Raw genomic sequence first — 19,469 nt, 5'->3', positions numbered from 1 at the left:
TTAGTTCAGAATAATGTGAATTTCAGATTTTTCTATTGCTTGTTGGACACAGGCCCAAGTTTGTCTTTTTTAATATGTATTTTGAGGATGACTTCAGGGTCAACATATTTAGAGTTTGTATGTTCTCTCTTATTCTCATGTGTTTGCGTGGGTTTACTCTGGGTCCTGGGTCTTCCCACACCAGGTTGATTAGATTAGTGAGCCCCATGTGGACAGGGAATGATTTGGCAAGCTCTGTGTAGCGCTGCGTAATCTGGGTGCGCTATATAAAAAAAGAATTATTATTATTTTTATATATTGCTCCTATAGTTCTTCCTTTTAATGCCCGGTTAATATTAATAGTGCCTTGTCAAATAATAGTGAAAGTTTGGTCAATGCTTGGGATGGGGGAGTATATAAGAGAATGAATGAACCTGCAATGCTTTTGTATAGGTTTTTTCTTTTACAACTTTATAATAATAATAATTCCTTTATTTGTATAGCGCACACAGATTACGCAGCACTGCACAGAGTTTGCCAAATCAGTCCCTGTCCCCAATGGGGCTCACAATGTTATCAACCTACCAGTATGTTTTGGAGTGTGGGAGGAAACTGGAGGACCTGGAGGAAACCCACACAAACATGGAGAGAACATACATACTCTTTGAAGATGTTGACTTGGGTGGGACTTGAATCCAGGTCCCCACTGCTGCAAGGCAGAAGTGCTACCCACTCAGCCACCGTGCTGCCCCTATAACTTTAATAAACCTATAAATATCATGGATTCCTGATAAATACTCGAAACAAATATGGTTCTTTTTTGCTGAGCTGGTAGATGGTATATTTTCTGTATATTTTGTACCAGAAATCTTCCTAGAAGAAGGTTTTGCATCTTTCTACTGTGCTATTTGCTAACTTCTACTATTTCAGTGCTTGTTTCAACAAGTGAATATAAAGGAGTGGTCATCCTCAGCCTGTGGCCATCAACCTGTTTTGGAGCTACAAGTTTCATCATGAATTCCTTTAAGAATCTTAACTGTCACTTCAAGTAACATTGAAAAATATTTTACCTTCATGGGAAATTGGCTGTGGACTTGTTTGACCAGACACTGTGACCTACATAGTTCTGTATGGTTATAAAAGGCTTCTGTTATACAGTATTTGGGGTCTACAGGGTATAGAAGAACTCTACCACTCAACACATTGCATTCTTAATAACCTCTTGAAGTGTGTTAAGTGTGTAAAGCTTCACACTATTTATAAGCTAAGCCATTAAGGCTTTCTTTGAAGAATTTTTTGTGGGTAGTCTGGACATACTCTAGGTTCTGTGAATGGCAGTAAGAGCTGGGATCATGGGTTGGAATCCAGCAAAGTGCATCATCTACATGCAATGTGATCTCCTGGAATTATAACCTCTAAGGATGGTCTGATGTGAATGAAAACATGTTTTTTTTTCTATATATAAATAAATGTTTAATTTATTGTATTTATTGTTTATTATTTTTGTTATTAAAATACATAAATTTACTTTCACATTTTCAATTTGTGCGTAGTCTGGCGAAAATTGGTGAAGGGAAAAGAAGAAAGCAAGGTTTGGAAACTGAATCTGCCCATCAGAGGCATATTGATGAATAGTATTGATCCTGCTGCTTGCTGTCTGCTTCTATAATGTATGTAACCCATGCTAATGATCTTCTGAAATGTTCCATTTGGAATTTAATTCATTGATGGTCTCTGGCCACTGTGGGGGAACAGATTAAGAGTTGTGTGTTGTCAGGAGACAATATTGATTGGGAGAATGTAATGCCCTATTCTGTATAGTGGAAAAGCAGTGCTTTTTTATGCTCACCTATGTAGTTTGTTCATAGTGTTGTAAAGAGGTTTTCTGAGATTTTCATACTGATGTCCTTCCATGGGCCCTGGGCTGTGTGAATATTATAGCCCCTTCAAGTCCAGCATTCACTTCTTGTACATTGTACTAAAATTAAAGGAGTATTCCGGGAATATGAACGTCTGACATGAAAACCCATGATGATATAAATAAATGAATATAACAATACTCAATGTCATTAGGCACAAAACTGAGCTTACATAATTTGATTTTATGATTTACAAAATTTATTGCCTCTCTAAAGTGGGTGGAGTTATCACTAAGATGGCCGCCACTGGAAACTACAAGTTCCATGATCCTTTAGTTCTCAATAACTCCTCCTACCACTTATGCTATGCTAACAGTGATGATATAACAGACTTTCTTGCTCTGTTACCATAGTAATGATGTGTAACTGCCATCAACACAAGACCGGCCATACTGGATGCACTGCAACCAACAGACTACAGCCAAACGTAGTGGGGATCACATGACCTGCCCAGGCAGGTGCAGGACATGTGATGTGGACATGTGACCAGCAGCCATCTTCTGTCCTGTGTCTGCTCCGCAACGGACTACACGGAGGAAATTAACGGACTGATTAAAGGGCCAGTAGCATTTTAATTCTTCATTACAGTCTATGTCATCAGCATTTTTCTGCTAACGGAAGCAAAATTTTAAATAACAACTAATTACACCTTAGCTTATATTTTGAGTACCCATTTGTATATGAATTATGCTGATTCCTGGAATACCCCTTTAAGCTTCTTGGGGAATGGAGGGTGCGTCCATTTTGCCTGCTTTCAAACCGTGGTTTCAGGACCCTTGTAAGGTCCTGATTTGGCTCTTGTATACATTTGTATTGAGAGCAGGAACAAATGTATTTGGATTTCATTGGTGGTTTGGTTAGCCTTGGGGCCCCTTAGAAGGCTTTGGCCCCAAACCGCCTATGTTATAATCCACTATTGTTCATTAGGTTAGGATAGGTCACTAATATCTGTTCCGACATTCCCACCAATTAGCTAAGCACTGTGGCATCTTCTCAGGGATGTTGACTTTACATCCATCATTAATGTGGTGAATGGAACGGAGCTGTGATATGGGGCACTTCAATACAATGTACGGAATATAGTGAAGAGGCTTAGTCAGGGTCCAGATGTTACCAAATTATATTACATATTATATTACATTTTTTTAATAGGTGATGATGAATTTAAAGGGATTTGTCCATGAAAGAAAGTTCTCAAATTGTAACCCTGTAGTGATGTTTACACAATAAACATAATTTTTACATACTTACTTTACAATTTTACTCAATTTTATTGCTGTATCAGCTACTATCACTCAGTGATGGTTAGTGTAAAGCAGGATGGGGGCTCTCTATGAAATGCTGTGTGCTGACAATGTGCTTAGATTATCAGGATGCAGGTTTATTTACACTTTTATTTAGCTTCTGAACATTGTACTAGCATCTGACGCATAGAAAAAGAGAGATGTGACAGATCAGAGATGGATATAATACACAATGACACTCTCCAGCATTGCTAACTAAGCTATATCTCACACACAGTCATCATTGCTGTACCTCCTTCCCCTGATAGAAAGTTTTTATGTTGCCTGTAGCTTGTAGATTTAGTCTCCTCAGGCTGCTGTTTGCTGGCAGGAAGTATGTGTGTGTGAGCTCGTCTTGGAATGCAATGCCGAGACACTGCAGTGTGAAACAGGAGAGTCTATTCATGAGAAGAATCTGTCCTGCCTGATCCCAAGTCAGAAAATTTACAGTTGGATCCGGGGAGGGGCAACCAAAATTGTGTACACAGGTTGAACTTATATCTGTGAAATGCTGTATTTTTGATAATAACCGTGAATTAGAGAATGTGTTTATTTGTTATCCTGAGTATATTTAAGAATCTTACCTTTTGTTAACCCCTTAAGGACGCAGGGTATTTTCGCTCATTTCTCGCTCTCCACCTTCAAAAGTCCATAACTTTTTAATTTTTCCGTGTACCGAGCTGTGAGAGGGCTTATTTTGTGCATAACAAATTTTACTTTCCTGTGATGTTATTTATTATTCCCTGCCATGTAGTGGGAAGCCGGAAAAAAAATCCAAATGTGGAAAAAAAATTTTTAAAAAAACGTGCGTGCTTCACGTTCTTGTGGGCTCAGTTTTTACGACTTTCACTCTGTGCTCCAAATAACACCTCTACTTTATTCTTTGGTTCGGTACGATCGTGGTGATACCAATTTTATACAGTTTTTATTGCGTTTTAATACATTTTCAAAAAGTGAACGAATGTGTACAAAAAAGAGAATTTTTTTTTTGCCATCTTCTTATGCTAATAACTTTTTCACGCTTTGATGTACGGAGCTGTGTGAGGGGTCATTTTTTTTGCGAAATGAGACGCCATTGTCATTGCTATCATTTTGAGGACTGTGCGACATTTTGATAATTTTTTTATTACATTTTTAATGTCATGTAAAAAGGTGTAAAAGTCGCATTTCGGACATTTGGGCGCCATTTCCCGTTTTGGAGGTCACTGGCGGTTATAACTGTTTTTATATTTTGATAGATCGGCATTTTGGGACGCGGCGATACCTAATATGTCTGTGATTTTTACTGTTTTTTATGTTTTATATCAGTTCTAGGGAAAGGGGGGTGATTTGAACTTTTAATATTTTATAAATTTTTTACATTTTTTAAACTTTTTTTTTTTCTTTTTTTTTCCCTATTTCTTAGACCCTCTAGGGTACATTAACCCTAGATAGTTAGATCGTTCCTACCATATACTGCAATACAACTGTATCGCAGTATGTGGCATTTCTGCACACTATACATTACAATGAGCCAAACGAAGACCCGAGGCTGTCATGGTAACCATGCCGGAGGCAAAGAAAAGGTTAACACCCGCGATTGGTGAAAGGGGGCTCAGCCCATGAGTAGAACATAACTTGCCCAGCCCCCTGCTCTCTCCCCCTCCCTCTAGCAGCAGCAGATGGAGGGGGAGGGTAGACCTGCTCTGCTCATTGTAGCAACATGTTAAGCTACAATACGAAAAGTCTCTGGTAACATCCACCAGAGCCTTTCAGGCTCATTAGCATAATTATAAAAGTAGATTTAGACAGAAGGTGACCATGGATAACAAATATAAGATTACCACAGTCCCTACGCCTGGATCTATGAGTAGCTGTCCCTGGTTTATCATGATGGATTTTCATGTTAGATTTCCTTTAAATGCCAAAAAAGCTTTTAACAAAAAATAAAAATGCATATGCTATACACCGTATCCACCCCATTGTTTGTAAAGCTCTTTGTCACAGCGAAGACGCCGCTGCCTCGTCACGTGACTTGGGGTGCAACTATACGGGTTAATTTAGCCTACTCAAACTTGCGCTCACCTTTCACTTAGGACACAAATTGAGCCTAAATCGCACCTCATACAGCTCCAGCACCCCCCAGACCCGCTGCCACCACTTATTGCATTTATACTGGGACCAATAAGTATCCCACTCTACATCAACTCTTCCTTCTCAAGCTGTCACCTTGTCACACCACTAGACATGCACACTCAGCTCTCTAGCAGTCACACAGCTAACCACACTTTACAAGGCTATGAGTTCGCAGAGCATACAGGGACCAAAATTAAAGTGAAAAGCTTTAATTACAAAAAGTTGATCAGTGCATAAAAAAGATATTAAAAACAAAAGAATTACAAAATAAAAGGACACACAACACGGCAAAACAGTTATAAAATAAAAAGGGAGAAACATAACAGAAACTTACAACTTAAAGTAAATCCTGATTCTCTGGAGGTGGGAGAAATAAGGAACACACTCAGCTTGTCAAGCAGCCCCCAAAATGTGAACACCAATTCCTGGATTTCATATTGTTTTATAACTTCTCAGTTTGGTTCAGGTTTCAGAACCTCCCATTCATTAATTAGTCCAGAGGGTCATTCAGGATTGGGCAAAGTGTTAATGAGGGGGGAGAGTCCAGGAATATTTAAACAGTTCTTTGTTTCCAAATACCTAGATGCAGGGGTGGGGGTAGGTGCACAGAAAAGGTGACCAAATGGCTTTTGAGGTCACCAATACATTCTGCAGGTCAGAGTTTATCAGGTTGTAAGGATCTCCAGGATGTTGTAAAAGAGGCCTGGACGCTTCAATGGATGCCGTGTATTTCAACAAAGTTTGTAATTGCCCAATAGTTCAACAAATCTTACACATTCAAGAACAATATTTCCTTGACACTCTTCCTCACTGAACCCAGTGTTTATGTGGAATAGTTTAACGTGTGTTGGCATTTATAGTAATTGTGGGCCATTTGCTTTTTTGTTTTACTGACAAGTCAGGAAAGCACCAGTCATTCTATGTAAGAGCATGTACTAGATGATATTAACCACAACCGGGTTGTTCCTGCACCTTGATGTAGAATCACATCATGGCAACCCCCGGGGCACAGAAGCTGAGCCCGTGTGATCACCTTGGGATCCAGGCGGTACGTGGTAGCCGGGATCTCGACTATCGCAATCCCGCCTATTTAACTGTATAGACGTCATGATCATGGTGACTGCGGCGTCTATAGTGTATCGACATGACGAACGGGACCCTCTATGCAGGGCATCGAGGTGCCAATCGTTGCTGTAGCAACCCTGAGGTCCGATAAGGACCTCAGGGCTTCCTGTAATAACGGTGCAGCTGTCCGCCTTTTCAGAAATAATAATAGGCTGCAACACATAAAACGGTGAAAAAAAGTAAAAAAAAAGTGCAATTAAAAAAAATTAGGAATAAAAGTCCCCTGTAATAGCCCAAAACAAAACCCCGCGAGCGACTATCTTAGCCAATATGGCGGTGCCCACACACCACTGGCTTTTTAATGCCACCGGCGACCGAAGGGTTAACACTCACGGTCAGTGCTAGCATCGATCGCAGGGGTTACCGGTGGGTGTTTACTGCAATATGAAGCCCGTGAGCCCTCTCCATACATCCACAGCCAACATGTGACGTACTATTATGTCGGTAAGGGGTTAAAGGAAATCTACTATTAAAATCCATCATGATAAACCAGGGACACCTTCTTTCTTAAGTAAACTTTTTAAAATGATTATACATATACTTTTTATGCTAAAATTATGTGTGAATGGATGGAAGTTGCAGAGCTGTGTGTGAATGGATGGATGTAGCAGTGCTGTGTTTGAGTGAATGGGTGGTTGTAGCAGAGTTATGTTTGAGTGAATAGGTGGATGCCACAGATCTATGTTTGAGAGAATGGGTGGTTGTAGCAGAACTGTCTGTGTGAATAGGTAGATGTCTCAGAGCTGTGAATGTCGCAGAGAGGTGGATGTAGTCTATCTGCATTTCATTGAATGGGTGGATGTAGCAGAGCTGTGTGTATGAATGTATGTAGCAAAGCTTTATGTGTGTATGCAGCAGTACTGTGCTTTTGTGTGGGCGTATGTTTTCCCATCTGTTAAAAGAAACTGCGCCTAAAACCACATCAAAACTGATCCATCTGCTTGTGATCATTTTATATATTCTTTCTATAGTTATGGCACAACTATGTAATTATTAAGCGATTATTTATATTATTGTATTTTGTTGACCTTCAGGTTTTTATATCATAGAAGAACACATATTTATTCTGTAATGTTTTGAGTGCTCTTTTGAAATTTGGTATAAAGCACTTTCATGGTTGCTGTTCCTGCTCAGAGGAAGTCCCTTTGATAAGAACAATGTGTTGCTTGCTTTTATTTTAAAAGCTTTCAGCATATTCTCCTATTATATAAATGTAATTCCAAAGTTCATAAGTGTGAGTAGAACACAAAAGCACATTGAAACTTTCTATCCAGAGAGTGGTCTTTTCAGTTTGGTGTAGTGTAAATGTCAGAAAATATTACAAAAAAGTTGTTTCTGATTAAAAATATTGACTAAACATTTAGTGCATTGGAGGGTGGACATGATTCCAGATAACACACACAAACCTGTGTCTGTAGTCTTGGGGCCCATGCACATGAATGTGTGCCCGCATGGCGCACTGGAGAGGAGGAGAAGTGAGTGCTGCTCTCCCCTCTCCATAGAGAATAGTGGCACACACTCTATCCATTTTTGCGGCCATGACACGATACAGTGAGCACACGTTGTGCTCACCGTACTGGGCGCCATAGACAACTATGGGGGACGTATATGCAGCTGTAAATTTAAGGCTGCATATACGTCCCCCATACGTTCGAGTGCATGAGCCCTAAGAGTAAAAGTAACAGTTCAATCATGGCTGCAGAGCTTTGGTTGTACGTTGATATGTAATATATTAGGCTAGGTTCAAACAGGGAATTTCTGTACAGATTTTGTTCTTGATTATGATTGCTTTTCTTTTTAAAGGAAACCTACCATTTAGTATGGTCGGTGTAAGATGTAAGTACCAGGCACCAGCTCAGGGTGAGCTGGTGCCGGTACTTACTTTCGTTAGTGTTATAAACCGCGGTATCGCGGTTTTAACACTTTTTAAACTTTAGAGCAGAGGAGGCTTCGTGTGCGCGCCTACATAAGAAATAGCGGAGATGCGCCGAAGCCCCTTCTGCTCTAAAGTTTAAAAAGTGTTAAAACCGCGATACCGCGGTTTATAACACTAACGAAAGTAAGTACCGGCACCAGCTCACCCTGAGCTGGTGCCCGGTACTTACAGCTTACACCGACCATTCTAAATGGTAGGTTTCCTTTAAGAGGAGTGAGGGAAATTAGGAAAAGTGGAAGGATGCTTTCACATTGTATTTTGCAGCACCCTACATTTTTAGATATGTATTTTTTACTGTATGAAAAAGCAATATATTTTAAAGTACAATATGATACTATTTAGTAAAGACTTTTTTTTTCCTCCATTGAAGGGATTTATCCCCTAAAATGTAAAGGTCTCAATTAGAATTCTGTTTTCACTCTCCCTAGTAAATCTATATTTACATATATATTTTCGGAGAAATCACATTCATCAAAATCCCTAACACTATACTCGCAGACCCCAGAGACTCACAACCACACTATGTGGTCCACGCTGTTAACCGATACAGTCACACATGTATGCCATACACTTATTTTAACCCGTTAATTATGGGCCTACGGGATGCCTACACCAGGACCGCACACATACACCCAGATACACACTCCTCCAGGCAATGTACAGTTCACAGGGACACACACTACTTATAGCTAACTGCTAGGGTAACACGGCTCAGAGGTAATTCGCCTCCACAAAGGCATGGGGACATAAAAAGCCACAAGGAATAATTTAGTAAAAGACAATGTAATATGCAAAGGCACAATGCTTATAGTTTACAAAAAAATAATGAAATAAAAAATGATGAAATCTTGGAAAGCTCTGCAATTTGGATTGCCTCTTTTGAAAGTGACCCAGAGTCAATACTGGTATTCTCCTTTGAATAACTACCTAATCCACCCCCTTTGTCATGTGATGGGGACGTGCCTGCAACTGTATCAAGGTGGGATGTTTGGGACATATTTCCTAATTATGTCATATCTTCTCCCAGGGGTCTCCTAAGGAGAAGATATGCCCAGCACATTCCCTAGCAAGAATGCACACATCTAGCAATACCAACCACCATTGAAATGTTGAACCAATTGTCTAGTACCTATTTTTTTTTTTTTTTTTTGGCTTACTGATACTAGTAATTTCGGAGGATGCTGATCATAGATTTATTGACAAGAAATTGAAATATATGAATTATGACAAGGCAGGCTTTGAAGTATAGTTTGGTATAATAATAAGTCGCCATTTTACAGACATGAACTTCACACGTGTGGGGCTTGGTGACGCAGAGTCTATATCGGTTAGGCTGGATTCACAGCACGTTTATTGCTGAACGCTGTAAGGACGCATAGGAAGGATTCTGACCTGTTTTACAATCTCTGGTACAGACATATTCCACTGTATGCAAATAGAGTGGGATAAGTCGCCTGGGGACCCCCCTCTCCTCCATGAATGTGAGGGGGAGGAATGTACATTGGCAGCAGCCCCAGTCATGTCACCGTGATAAAATGGACAGTGACATCACCCGGTCCTCCCTCCAGCCGTGTGCGATCGCTGGGGTTGGGGGGAGAAATGCAATACTCTGTATCCACTCTCCATAGCCGTTCATTGTCTCCGCTTAGTGTATACGCCACTTAGGGGGAGGCTGCAGGATGAGAAGACGTAGCTTGCCACGTCTTTCCATCCTGGGTTTTTTGGCGTACAGGGTGTATAGTGGTCAGACGGAGGCAAAAACTATTGCCTTGGTCTGCCATTTTTTGACAATGTATATGCTAAGCGTATACGTGGGGAAAGCGCCCGACGTATACGCCCAGCATATACATTGACCAATAGTTAGCGCGTCAATCCAATTGAGATCGTCGGTGGAAAGAGCTAAAAACTGCTGTTCACAAACGCTGTCACCCAACCTCGCTGAGCTCCAGCTGTTTTCCAAAGAAGAATTGGCAAGAAATTCAGTCTCTTTATGTGCAAAACTGTTTCCCCGAAAATAAGACACTGTCTTATATTAATTTTTGCTCCTAAAGATGCACTAGGTCTTATTTTCAGGGGATGTCTTATTTTTCCATGAACAAGAATTTAAATTTATCATTGAACAAAAAAATCAACCTCTCTAACCTCCTTATAACTCTCCAAACTTTGAATTTCCAGCTGTGTTTCTTGTGGCTCCAATTCTATTGGAATCATTGGCCCCTATCTCTCATGTTTGGTAAAAGCACTTTCCATAAATGACCCTTCTTACCCTGGTAGCTGCTGGGATCACATTTGCAGCGCATCAGTCGGTGATTTTATCCCATGAATTCTTCTCCATGTCACAACCTATTGCAGCATCTAAAAGATTTCCTAATACTAATGTATGGCGCGGGGGGAGCTCCTGCAATGACGGCCGTTAGGTCTTATTTTCAGGGGAGGCCTTATATTTCTAAGCCTGAACAAAATTATACTAGGTCTTATTTTCAGGGGATGTCTTATTTTAAGGGAAACAGGGTAGCGACAAACCCTAAGTGACTTGTAGCTGTAATTGCAGCCAAAGGAGGCGCTAGAAAGTATTAACTTAAGGGGGCCGAATAATATTGCACGTCCCACTTTTCAGTTTATTATTTTTTACAAAAGTTTAAAATATCCAATAAATTGCATTCCACTTCACAATTGTGTCCCACTTGCTGTTGATTCTCCACCCAAAAATTACAATTTTATATCTTTATGTTTAAGTTATGTTAAAGTTCAAGGGGCCTGAATACTTTTGCAAGACACTGTATATGAAGGATACCACACGTGCCTGTACATATAAAAGTGTATTAGTACCAACATATACAAAATATAACACACACCTTTTGAAAGTTTGCAGACACTCCTAAAAAAAATGTAACATCACAGGCTGGGCTTATAGGTAACACTGAAGGGCCCTAGTGTCTGTTATGCCATAAAAAGGATCAAAATTGGGGAAATAGGGTGGATTTATAAGGCCGCCAAGAATGAAGCAACCTTATAAACCTTATTCACATCTGCCATTTACTTGCCTTACATTGTAATGCAGTCAGAGCTGGGAAAGAGCTGATGAGACAGAAATGGGCTCACCATAGAAAACTGGCGTAGCTTGTTTGTTGTTTGATTATTCAAGGTTCTGTAGTTTGTAACTAATAAAATCACTTTCCTAGCAATAATTGAATGCGTTTAAGTTTTATAACACAGTAAAATGTAGGCAAACCATTTACCATTCAGTCCTGTAGCCAGTCCTATCTATACAGGTGGTCCTCTACTTAAGGACACCTGGCTTACAGACGACCCCTAGTTACAGACAGACCCCTCTGACCTCTGGTGAAGCTTTCTGAATGCTTTACTATAGTCCCAGACTGCAATGATCAGCTGTAAGGTGTCTGTAATAAAGATTTATTGATAATCCTTGGTCCCATTACAGCAAAAAATGTTTAACCCCTTAAGGACGCAGGGTTTTTCAGCTCATTTCTCGCTCTCCAACTTCAAAAATCCATAACTTTTTCATTTTTACGTGTACAGACCTGTGTGAGGGCTTATTTTGTGCGTAACAAATTTTACTTTCCCGTAATGTTATTTATTTTAACATGCCATGTACTGCGAAGCTGAAAAAAAATTCCAAATGTGGAAAAATTCGGAAAAAAACGTTCTTGTGGGCTCAGTTTTTACGACTTTCACTCTTCGCTCCAAATAACACGCCTACTTTATTCTTTGGTTCGGTGCGATTTTATATAGGTTTTATTGTGTTTTAATACATTTACAAAAATTAAACGAATGTGTACAAAAAAGAAAAAAAATTTTTTGCCATCTTCTGACGCTAATAACTTTTTCATACTTTGGCGCACGGAGATGTGTGAGGGGGTCATTTTTTGCGAAATGAGGCGACGTTTTCATTGCTACCATTCTGAGGTCTGTGCGACATTTTGATCATTTTTTATTTAATTTTTTATGTTATGTAAAAAGGTGTAAAAGTCGCATTTCGGACATTTGGGCGCCATTTCCCGCCTCGGAGGTCACCGCCGCCCGTAACCGTTTTTATATTTTGATAGATCGGGCATTTTGGGACGCGGCGATACATAATGGGGCAGATTTATGAAGCAGTCTGAAAGTCAGAATATTTCCAATTGCCCATGGCAACCAATCACAGCTTCCCTTTAAAATATTCATGAGCACTGGTGAAATGAAAGCTGAGCTGTGATTGGTTGCCATGGGCAACTGGAAATATTCTGACTTTCAGACTGTTTGATAAATCTGCCCTAATATGTTTGTGATTTTTACTGTTTATTATGTTTTATATCCGTTCTAGGGAAAGGGGGGTGATTTGAACTTTTAATATTTTATTATTTTTTTTATTTTTTAAACTTTTTATTTTTTTTCACTATTTTTTAGACCATCTAGGGTACATTAACCCTAGATGGTCAGATCGCTCCTACCATATACTGCAATACTACAGTATTGCAATATATGGCATTTTTGCACACTATACATTACAATGAGCCACAGGCTCATTGTAATGCATATGCAGAAGCCATGTATCCTCGGGTCAAACTAAGACCCAAGGCTACCATGGCAACCGATTGCCGCCCCCCGATGACGTTCGGGGGCGTGGCGATCATAACAAAGATGGCGATGCACACACGCCGCCGTCTTTTAAATGCCGCCAGCGACTTTGCCGGCGGCAACGGAGGGGTTAATAGCCGCAATCGGTGCAAGCACCGACCGCGGTTATTAGCAGTGGGGGTTTTTTGCAATATGTAAAAAACCCCACCTTTGTATGAAGAGGACTCAGCCCGTGAGCCCTCTCCATACATCCCTTATACCTCTGCGCCGTAGAGCTACGGCTCAGAGCGTTAAGGGGTTAAACTCCAATTGTCACAAAAAAATTTTTGTCTGGATCTACAATTATAAAATATACAGTTTTGACTTCCATACAAATTCAACTTAAGAACAAACCTATGGAACCTATCTTGTACGTAACCCGAGGACTGCCTGTATATGCATAAACAGGAATGGGAGCAGGACTGCCAGTCATTGATAAGACTATCCCCCTGGCTAGACTACTTCTGAGCATATAATGTTGAGAAAATTGTAGAAGTACCTTGTTTCAATAATCGGATGTAAATACTTTTGTGTAAAAACTACAAAAGTGCACAAACAAATGGGCCGCAAACAAGGGACCACATTCTCCTGTTTGTAGGCCACAAAGTGCACATGTCTGTGGGCATATGGCCTGGGAATTAGACTTCACGCTGCTCGTGAGGCTTTGTGCAATACATAGTCTATAGTAAGGGCACATTTTATTATCTATTCTGGCTGTCTTTTTAATGTGCCCCTAAAATAAAACTCTGCACTCCAATCCAGAATGTTGGTTTGTTTTATTCCTCCTTCACTGTCACTTGTTTCATAGTTTAGGTTTGCTGACAAGGGGATGACAGAAGTGCTGGAAGCCTCTCCGTATATCTGCTGTTCTCAGATGCTCTTCTTTCTGTCACATATTCGCATTTTTGATCCTGAACATTTGCCATAACAAAGACTGATGCATCATCTAATTTTATGAAAACATTCGTCATAGGACATTCTGTACATTTTGGAAAAGACTGTTGACTTAAGTTTTTCTATGCTTTAATACGGCACGGGTAGTTTTTATTTATTTTTTTCGGTGTTGCTTTAAGTTTCTTGTTTTGAAAGGCACATGCAATGGGGCATCAATAGTGTCCATCACCCAGACATTCAGCCATGACATGACATTATAGCCCTCATTAAGCACTAGGAAAGTGTTTGCCATTGGTTGGGTTGGGTTCTGTTCTGGATTTCATGATTTCGCATGTGTGAGTATACTAACATGTATATTTTATAAGTGGGAGGGGGGGCCCTATAACAATTAATAGTCAAACGAGGGAAAGTGAGAAGGGGAGGTGAAGGAGGTTGGAGGGGGTCAGGGTTATATCACACGGTGTGTTGATGAAGCAGTCCTTCCCATGGAGCATACAAGCATATATCTAGCTCAGGGCTGGAGTACATACTGCTAACAATAGTGAAAAGAGGGAAGGAGGGGGGCAGATGGAGGAGTGGGGTGAGGAGGAGGAGTAATAATTGCACTCGAAAAAGGAGCAATGGGCAGTTCTTGGCAATTTGGCTTTACAAGTACAATGCGGTATATTGTAATATATATATATTGTGTATATATATTATAATGTATGCAGTTTTGATAATGTATGCAGTCCATGACTGGATGGTGCCTTCATAAATTTTAGTGCTTAGATAAGTTAAAACCTTTCTTTCTTAAAGGACACCTGTCATCAGGTCTCTGCCACTAGTCCTGTCACTACTACCTGTTGGAGCAGCTCACAAGGATCCCATCCCAGCCTTTATCTAGTTATTTCATACATTATTCATTGTAAAATCATCTATTCTTTATCATGTAAATGTGGCTGGTCACATGGTCAGAGGCAGTGATGTCACCCCTGTTACCCCTCCCCTCTCCTCCCCCTGCTCATGTCTGTGTGTAATGTATAGTAAAGCATTGCTAGTGTGTGCACTGTTTCTGCTGACATGCTGCATCCTCCTAATATACAGGTGAGAGACACAGACATCAGCTACACATGAATCTGACATGTTCTGCTATAACATGGCTGCCTGGAGCTGCTGTATCTCTCCTAAACACACACACAAGCACACACAGGCTGCAGGGGGCGTGGCCACCAGCACCAGGAAGCACATCATTATACAGCCTCACACCATTATACAAGCTGTCAGTCATGCACTGGGGGTGTGGCTGTGCCTCCCACTCATGAATAGAGTGGACAGCTTGAATATGCTAATGCTTCATTGGACATTTCACAGGTCATTTGCATACAGCTTTAGGACCTCATTGCTTAGGTTTACAGGCATGTAGAGGGACAATAAAGGGATAGAGGCAATGCTCTCTAATGGCAGTTTATGAAAATATATTTAGTTTAGGGGGGTTATTTTGCATGACGGGTTCTCTTTAAGTTATATTACTCCTTTAAGACAACCCTTAGTGTAACTGAGACAGAAATATACAATTCTATAATATAATATTGAGTATGACCTTGATTTTGCACTTTATATTACCCTATCTATTATGGAGAACAAGCTTATGTTCAGGATTTTATCCTGTGAGTACTTTACCGTGACAGGTACTTGATATAATCTTTGTTTTCCATGTGGAATATTATGAAATTGCATATGTTGCAGTTACTGGCCGGAGAGTGAGAAAGTGTCTGATAATAAGCACATGGTTTGTACTTAACATATCATACTGGTTATCCTGTTTTGTCCACCACGTGGATTAGCTATAGTCTGTATCTTAAGCCCACACTTCTAGCTGAACACCATAATAGTGATGACAAAATTAAAGGTTAAAGCAATCCTTTTGCTCACTATAAAAGGGAATCCATTACCAAAGCTGAAGACAGAAATAAGTATTGGCCCTGGAGAGCTGTATAATCATACCATTGTGTGTGTTAGTAGAAGCGGCAGGGCTGTGAAGTATGCATTTATATTGCAGGATTGTTGCTGGACTTGGAACACTCTCTAGTGTTCGAAGTCCAGTCGGATCTGGCTTGGTTTAACCTGGTGGCGCTGCTTCCCAAAGCTTACGCCTCTTGATGTATCTGTCACAACGGGGAGGCATGGCCCTCATCATAAAGTGTTAATCACTAGCAGGAGTCCCTGCTTTTCTCGCTATCCACCAGCGTCCGCAGCACCGCGCTTCATCTCTACCTCCTTCTCACACATATACCTTGCATTCCGTGCCTGATGAAGGTCTGACTTCTAAGGCCGAAACATTGCAAAAAAGTGTTATTGGATTGCCTTATTCTAATTGCTGAAATAAAAATAACATTTCTTAGATTTTCTTCAAAAACCAAGGCGTGCCAAGTTTTTCTTCATTTATGAACATGTTTTAGTAGCCTACGCTGGCTATAAAATTAGGACTATTAGGTTCGGATAAACGCTATACCACTAACGGATCTACAATGATTTAAACATCAGTGTGCACGATGCACTAACCTGTAAGTGGCACCCCTCCTGTGTGGGAAGTTTGATTACTTCCGTTTAGTGAGGTTTTGTCCCGTAGGTCTCGTAAATCTCATGTAGAGCAATAATCTTTTCGTGAGGTGTATTTCACTTCGGATAGCGTTTCCAAGCCAAGTAGTAATCCACAAAATGCAGATCAGCACGCGAGCCCCGGCCGGTGGCTTCGCTGTATCTGACTAACAAGGTACCGGTGACGTCACCCTAGGTACGGTCCGTCTGGTGAGACAAAAGGGTTTTCCACCGACGCGTTGTTGAGAGCTCCGGCTCTCTTCCTCAGGGTTGAATTCCTAATCTCACTGATGCGGGTAGTCTTATAGGTACGGTGCCATTATTAGGGAGAGAGCTGATCAAGTTCTTGTGGTTGGTCTGGACAAATAGTTTCGTTCTGTTTAGTTTTAAAATGCATCTTTTTATAATTCTGTATTATAAAATTATAAATTATAAAAAGATGCATTTTAAAACTAAACAGAACGAAACTATTTGTCCAGACCAACCACAAGAACTTGATCAGCTCTCTCCCTAATAATGGCACCGTACCTATAAGACTACCCGCATCAGTGAGATTAGGAATTCAACCCTGAGGAAGAGAGCCGGAGCTCTCAACAACGCGTCGGTGGAAAACCCTTTTGTCTCACCAGACGGACCGTACCTAGGGTGACGTCACCGGTACCTTGTTAGTCAGATACAGCGAAGCCACCGGCCGGGGCTCGCGTGCTGATCTGCATTTTGTGGATTACTACTTGGCTTGGAAACGCTATCCGAAGTGAAATACACCTCACGAAAAGATTATTGCTCTACATGAGATTTACGAGACCTACGGGACAAAACCTCACTAAACGGAAGGAATCAAACTTCCCACACAGGAGGGGTGCCACTTACAGGTTAGTGCATCGTGCACACTGATGTTTAAATCATTGTAGATCCGTTAGTGGTATAGCGTTTATCCGAACCTAATAGTCCTAATTTTATAGCCAGCGCAGGTATCCTTGTTTTTTACTTAAGTAGTGTTTGTAGCAGTGGAGAGGCACACTGTCCTTACCAGCGAAGGTTTTTTCCTTTCTCTTTTTTTTGCTTATTTAAGCACTTTGTCCAACCCATCTACATCTTTGCGCCAGTGTATATCAAAAATACCCCCATGTTTTAGTAGCCTACTTGTGCACCCTAAAGTCTCAAGACATTGAGTGACGTGTATTCTTTTCACTATTTGGCCCTCATCATACACTGGAGTACAAGCGCTGGTTTGTGATAAATTACCCCTGTGTCTTAAACAAATATGTACCTCTAAATGTCAAGTCTCACTTATTTTTGTGTAATTCAAGACCCATCCCTTTTTTGAAGAACATGGAAGGTTTTCCATACAGGAATCTTTAAAAACTTGGTGAACATCTCTAAACCCAGATTGGTTGTCCAAGCTTGAATAAAAAAAACATAAATCTTGTTAGAATGTGACCCCTTATGCTCAGTAATATTTTTATATTTTAGTAGAACTATTATTATCATTACAGTTTCTTAAAGGAAAAACATACTAAATGAACTTAAATAACAGCATAATGAACATAGTGTTTGCTCTGGTCTCTGGAGCAACGGATGCTTGGCATGCATGATCGTCTTTCTGCCTTGATAAATGTGACATGGCCCATAAGCTTTTCAACAAACAGTCTCCAGTGTTCCAGCAGCATAAGACTAAATGCTAGATTTGGAAGGGAAGCGGTGATGCCTTCTAGTTGTCCAGAAAGTCTTGCCTGAGAGGAATGTCTTCACAATCATCCACTGAACACAATGCTGATAAACTCTTTACTGTACTAAATGTGGCAACAGCTAATCCTAGTGCAGCGGTCACCTAGGTGTTCAGATGAAAGAGGCTTTACTGATATGATTAGTGCTGCTGACAATCACAGGGCTGAACTTCTTCCTATATTCAGGAGAAAAGGCTGAAAGAGACAAAGCAGCACAGTCATAACATATATGCTGATGCCATTGTATCTTACTTGAGCCTGTTGGAACAGTTTATCTGCAGCTGGGGTCCGAGTATGGAGCACTGATCAGCTTGAATTCCATGTACAGGCAGTCCCCGGGTTACATATAAGATAGGGTCTGTAGGTTTGTTCTTAAGTTGAATTTGTATGTAAGTCGGAACTGTATATTTTATCATTGTAATCCCAGCCAGTACTTTTTTGGTCTCTGTGACAATTGGATTTTAAAAATGTTGGGTTGTCATAAGAATCAGGATTAACACTAAAGCTTCATTGCAGAAACATTTGATAACTGTTACAGCTGCTTATTATAGCCTAGGACTAAAGTACAATAAATTACCAATATCCAGTGGTCCGTTTGTAACTAGGGGTCGTATGTAAGTCAAGTGTTTTTAAGTAGGGGACTGCCTGTACTTGGACCAAATAATAATATCTCAGGCTCTTCTTTGACATATGAGTCTGTCACTTTTTTTTTTTAATGAAAAAAAGAATTACTAAGGAACATAGAGTTCACAATCTGCAGTACAATACCATGAGCCTACATGCCAGGCTATAATGGCTCAGAGGTGTTCTTGAACAAAATGTTAAAACTTTGTGATTCCAGAAAACTGCTGTAAAGCCTAAGTATCCTATATAGTTTTTCTCCTGTCTGATTCACATGACCAGATTTGCTGGGATCACTCATAGACTATAATTTATAAGGATGAGTGATTAATTGATTCCACAGAAATGGGATAAACAGATGAGTCCTGTGAATATAGTGCAAGGCCCCCTGAATGTTGTTTTTGGATGTGTGCTAGATGTTTATTTGCTAGCACATATCCACATTATTTTCTACAGTCTCATACTTATGTTTTCACATCCCTGTTTGAGACGTTATGCCGATTCGCAAATGATGTACCAGGTTCGGTTCCTGCCTGTGTCCGAGGCCTGTGCCTTCCCTTAGAAGTATATGGGAATGTAAAGAATACAGATGGTACACGGGTGACACACGTCATACACATGCTGTCCGTATTTGGGATCAGTTGCTATTTAACACAGGGGGTTGCAAAACATAGTG

At 40.4% G+C, this 19,469-nt stretch overlaps 1 protein-coding gene across 7 annotated transcripts in view; it reads left to right on the top strand.

Annotated features, from left to right (window-relative positions):
* Positions 1-19,469, top strand: part of CAMKK1 (calcium/calmodulin dependent protein kinase kinase 1) — a 176,455-nt gene that overhangs the window by 17,808 nt on the left and 139,178 nt on the right. The window contains exon 2 of one of the 7 annotated variants that reach the window (XM_072136133.1): positions 1,533-1,649. The exons of the other annotated variants lie outside the window; for them this stretch is intronic. The gene's annotated coding sequence lies outside the window, so the exon portion shown is untranslated. The remainder of the gene's footprint in view (positions 1-1,532; positions 1,650-19,469) is intronic. 7 annotated transcript variants of the gene reach the window in all.

Source organism: Engystomops pustulosus, chromosome 2 (genome assembly GCF_040894005.1).
Source record: "Engystomops pustulosus chromosome 2, aEngPut4.maternal, whole genome shotgun sequence".
Taxonomy (NCBI): domain Eukaryota; kingdom Metazoa; phylum Chordata; class Amphibia; order Anura; family Leptodactylidae; genus Engystomops; species Engystomops pustulosus.
Note: the sequence above shows the minus strand (reverse complement) of the source record. Positions and strands in the feature narration are given on the sequence as shown.